Genomic DNA, 6,000 nt, shown 5'->3' on the forward strand with positions numbered 1-6,000 from the left:
TCACAAGCTCGGGTCACAAACTTGGTCCACATAATCGGTGAACCGGATTCACAAACTTGGTGACCTCAACCAGGTTGGACTGACTTCGACCAAACCCTAACCGGCTCGAATAGTCCATCTAGGTCATGAGATCGGGCCCCAAACTCACAAACTTCACAAAATTTATTCAAAAGTCACCCCAAGCCACAAGCTCAAGGGGTTTAGTTCCAAAATGATTCATATACATATGTCATGTACAAATATGTGCGCAAACTAGGGTTTAGGTCGAGTGCAATAAAGTACACCCTCGCCTAGGTACCCTTTTCATACATATCGAAACACATAAGCAACTAACACGTAAGAGCGGCCTGAATACTTACTCAAAATACAAAAGTGGTACAAGAGCAAAATCACTTCGCGCGTGTTCGCTAGTAGTGAGCCCCACCGGCTCCGCCTAGCTCACCACTGTCTGAAATAGAATATTGTATCACATATTATCACAAACGGCCACTAACATGCCCAAAACAAACAAAACGGCAAAATCGGCACATACGAGTGCGGAAACGGCACACGGAAACGGGAATGGCGGCCTAGCCATTTTGCCGTCAAAACTGTTTTGAGCCTAATCGAAGCTATGAGTGTCGGATCAAGTTACATGATGTACCGTTGCGAAGCTAAGAGAAAAGTCTATAACTTTCATGAAGACTCCTAACTCTGGATCTGAACAAAGATGGGTCGAAAGTGCAGAAAACCGTTCCAGGAATTCGCACTCCAAAGTAACGGACAGGGTATGTTTGCTGGACTATAACTCCCAGCTCGCAAATCCAAATCTGGAAATTCCAAAGGCACTAGAAATCTGAGACATAAGGCTAAAACTTTGATGTTTTGGCCAAGACCTGAATCCACTCAGAACAGAACAAAATTTGAGTGTCAAAGTACCCGTCAGAACTGTCCAGATTCAAAGGCAGTTCTGACGATTGATCTTGTTTGGATCATAACGGAAGTTACGGAACTCGGATTTCGACGTACTTTATACCATTTCGAAACCAAAACCAAGATCTACATTTCTTATGAAGGAGTCACCACCCAGATCGTACAGTATCAAAAACCAAAAAGTCACGGGCAGAAGCTAAACTAAAAACGCACAGAACCTGATGTTCAAAATAGGCTTGAGTATTTCATCTATAACTCATGATACCGTAATCCGTTTGACCCGAAATTTTACAGACATATTCAGGACTTAAGGGGCTACAATGTTGAAGAAGGCTACTCAGTCCAAATTCGAGTGTAACTACATCAAAAATGTAAAATACTACACCAGAATCGCAAAACAGGTTCACAAACCGTATTCTAGTACAAACATCATAAAACAGCCTACATAAGTCCAAATCCTGAAATTCCAAAGCCATACGAAATCTTAGAAACAGGGCTACATTTCATTAGAAGACCATAACAACCAATTCTGAAGCAATTCCAGCCAAAACAACCAATTACAATCGCAGTTCTAAAGTTCAAAACAGGACAGCAAGGGTAATTTCAACTTTTCTCATTCTACGCTACTCTAATTGACCTGAAATTTTGTAGGCACCTCTAAAATATCATTCTCTACAACTTTTATGTTTTAAGATAAGGCCAATTCGGCCTCTAACCAAGAGATACAAAACCGGACAGAATTGAAGGGTATGAAACCCTAACTTGCTAATTTATCTTCCAAACCAGAAATTTGCTGCAATTAACTACCATTAACACCAACTAGCTTCATTCTCAATCATTTCCAATCATCATACATAGCCATATAATATTAATCATATGCAAACAGCAAAAATTCCAAATAAATAGAAAACTTCATCAATCTTAACTAAAATCAAGAAATAATCCACCAAATCACACTTGTAACAACCACAAGTCATTAATTAAGCATCTTTAGATAGAAGAGAGGGGTTCCATAATCACTCACCTTAGAACCAAAGAAGAGAGACCACTTAGCACCTTAAGCTTCCAAACAACCTCACAACCACTCACTTAAGGGATTTTATGGAGAGTTTTCAAGTTTAATCGGTTAGTTTGTTGAATTGTTCAAGATTGGAGCATGAAATTTGGAGAGCTTTTCCTTTCCTTTTGCTTAGTGTTGGCCGGCCACAAGAAGAAGAAGAAATGGTGAATTTTGGGTCAATTTTTTGATATTAATTGGTAAAGGCATGAATAGTGGTCAAATGGTAAGATTAAATCTTATGGTGACACTTGTCACCCTATTTAATGCATAACTATCCTTTTGTCTCTCCACTCTCATCCACATAACATCCTCTAATTATCTCTTATCACCCGATAAATTAAACCCAGTATCCGAAACTTAACCTAATCGGCCGAATTTTTCCGAACTTACCGCACTAGTGGGTCCCACGTCCGATATACGTTCTTAATTTCGCAAAAACTAACCGATACTAGAAAAATCATCTAAAATCTATATTTACTCACAAAAATTATCTGGGGAATTTTCCTAATAAAGAAAATGTGGAAAAAGGCGGGCGATAAATAAAACTCCACTTAAACTTTCTAATATTGTAACACTAGAGGTTTGCCAATCCAGAGTTTGCCAACCATTTTCAAACTTGTTAAACCTCTGTAAACTATAACGAATCCTATTTTTTTCTTGTGCTAAAACACACACTAGAATACCGCATAAACTAGGGTTTTATCATAAGCAAAGTTAGGGTTTTCAATCTTAGCCGAGCTTAGGGTTTCTCCTTAGCCCTAAAACCTTAATTTAACCGTACAAAATAATGAATAACCCTAATATCAACTTACGAACGGACTGGGGCCTCACATTTTCATCACTACAATCACCCAAAATCACATGAACTAAGCATCACAAGCAAATTTACAAGGTACTACTCAACTTAGACAAAACTAAGGGAAGTAAATATAAAGGTCAGCCCATATACCTCTCAAAGATGCTTCCAAAAATTATCCACCACCTCTTCTTGTGATTTTTTTTCCACCAAGCTGTCCAAGTACTCATAGAAGGATTTAACCGGTTTAAAATCCTATTTTTTTGTTTTTGTTTTTCCACTCAAATGATCCAACTCAAGATGAAGTGAGGTTGTTCTCTCTTGCTCTCCTCTCTCTCACTCTCGGCAGTGATGGTGTGACGGCCCCACCTCACCCTAAGGCGAACCAGAGGGTTCGGCGGGCCGCCTGCCCAACTCTCGCCGGGACTCAGTCGTTCACTAAAGTCCTCAAATGAATTACAAGAATAAATCTCAAATATACATCACATGGTCCACAAATATACATCCAAGTCTCCAATAATTACATGTCACAAATGCAGCGGAAACTAATTCCCAACTATACATCAAATGATTCCAAATCCAAAACTGTACAAGATATAGGCCATCCATTCATGTGAATAAGCACAACAAGTCCTGCATTCGCCTTGAGCCCTGTGGAGGGGAATAAAATATTTTTGGGGTGAGCTAGAAGCTCAGCGAGTAACCAGAAAATCAGTAATCAAATCGGTTTAACAATATTTCTTTTCAATGATGTCATAAATCAATGATGTCATAGATCAAATGATAAGTCCAGAAACGATTACAGCATTTACAAAACATTAAATATGGAGTATCAATAATTCAAGAAACATGTACAATGGAAAGCGAGAGTAACATTCATGAAAAGGATACGTTCATTTTTTTATAAATAATCCCTCGTTCATCTTTTATTCGTTCATCTTATTTTTTTCCGGACGTTGGCCGGTCTCCACCCATCCGGACGTAGCCGGACTCCACCCATCCGGACGTAGCCGGATTACAAGGTAATACTCGAGTATACGAAATTCACCCAGGGTCACCATATCGCCCGACCGAGTCCGCTTCTGGCTCGAGTCGATCGGTAACGAATGGCAGGGCCCAATTCAGCCAAACGGCTTACATTCATGCGCAACTAGCATTTAATCATTAATCATTGAAAATTTCATATTTATTTAGGTCGAGTGCGATAAAGTACACACTCGCCTAGAAAGCTCGTTTTGGAAATCATTCAAAGCACTTAACACGTTATCAATCAATAATACAAGTCATGAAGTTAAGAAAATATAGCAAATAAGGAACACTCACATGCAAGCACGCATGATATGCAAGAAAACAGTTCAAAAGTAACTTTGGAAACAGTTTAAAGGTAAATAATGCAAGAAAACGGTACAAAAGTAACTTTGGAAACAGCTCAAAAGTAAATAATGCAGGAAACGGTTCATAAATAACTTTAGAAATAGTTTGAGGTCACTCACCTCAATGGCTCAGAAATCATCCATCATGTATCATTGCCTTGCTCAAACCCAAGTCTCATATCACAAACTCAATGCAAACAAATCCTTTAAAAGTTCGGACAGCACTTCCCCTAAATTTGCTTACTTTTCCAGCCATCATGGCTTCATTATTTCCTCAGCCAGTCCCAAAGGTACACACACAACAACAACTTCATCCAATAGCCATTCAGCAAACTCCAAGTAGTACTAGTACAAGTCAAACTAGGGAAAAGTTTGGAAATGAAAGTTAAGCTCAAAACCAGAAAAACAGTTTTGACGTCATTTTGCGGTAATGGTACCAAAGGCGCTACAATTATCGGATGAAGGTTCAAGACCCACCGTTTCGAAGCTAAGAGACAGGGCTACAATATTGCAGAAGGTCATTCAACCCAGTTTCCAGTGTAACCAGGTCAAAAATGCAAGAAACTACACCAGAACCGGAAAAAAAGATTCACAGAACGTACTCTAGCGGAAACATCATAACTCAGGCTCTCCAAGTCCAAATCCAGAAATTCCAAAACCAACGGAAAGCTAAGAAACAGGGATAAATTTCATCAGAAGGCCTCAACATCCAATTTGGAAGCAATTCCAGCCAAAACAACCAATTACAGTCGTAAATCCCAATTTCGGGTAAACCAGAACAGCAATGGTAATTTCGACTTTTCTCCCTCTACGCTACTCCGACTGACCTGAAATTTTGTAGGCCCCTCTAAAATGTCATTCCCTACAACTTTCATGTTTTAAGAAAATGCCAATTCGGCCTCTATCTAGGACCTAAAAATTCGGACAGAATGTTCATCACAAAACCCTCACTTTTCAATTTTTGGTCCAAAACAGAAATTGGTTGCAATTAATCACTTTTTCCACCTCCTAGAGTCATTAAACATCATTTCCAATCATCATATATAACCACACAACCATGTTCATATTAAAACAGAAAAATCCCCAAAAATTATAAAACTTCATCAATTCAACCAAAATCAAGATATAATCCATAAAACCATCTCTTTAGCCATCACAAGTCTCTAATTTAGCATAATCAAGAACAAAGAAAGGATGGCTAGACATGATACCTTCAAATATCAAGAAAGGTGATGACTTAGGGATTTTTCTTCCAAAACAACTCCACCAAGAGCTTCAATCTTCCTTAGCTAGCAAGTTTTATGGAGTGATTTGCAATTTAATCGGTTGGAACTCAAGATTTGGACAATAAATTGAAGTGCAAGATGATGGATTTTCTCTCTCTTTTTCTCTCAAAATTTCGTCCAAGACAAGCTAAAATGGAGAGAAATTGGGTCCAAATTGGTTTTAGTAAAGTTAGAAAAGTCTTGGTCAAAAGTCAAGGTCCAATGGTTTTGTGACAAATGGTCCTTTAGGGTTTTAATCTTATCTTTTTGTCTCTCCAATACAAATATCTTAACACATTGTAAATATAATATCACTTAATACAAAATTTCAACAAGTTGTCAAAAATATAATGCATTTACCGCACTTGCGGGTCCCACGTCCAAAATACGCTTTTAATTTCTCAAAACTAACCGATACTAGAAAAATCATTTTAAAACTATTTTTGCTCATAAACTTTATCTGGGGAATTTTTCTAATCAAGAAAATGCAGAAAAAGCGGGCGTTAAAAAAATAAACCCTAGAAAATTAGAAAATTTCCGGGTTCTCAAACTCATTTTTTTTCGGGGCGTCACAGATGGTGCAGAAATGAAGAG

This window comes from Coffea arabica, chromosome 4c (genome assembly GCF_036785885.1).
Source record: "Coffea arabica cultivar ET-39 chromosome 4c, Coffea Arabica ET-39 HiFi, whole genome shotgun sequence".
Lineage (NCBI taxonomy): Eukaryota > Viridiplantae > Streptophyta > Magnoliopsida > Gentianales > Rubiaceae > Coffea > Coffea arabica.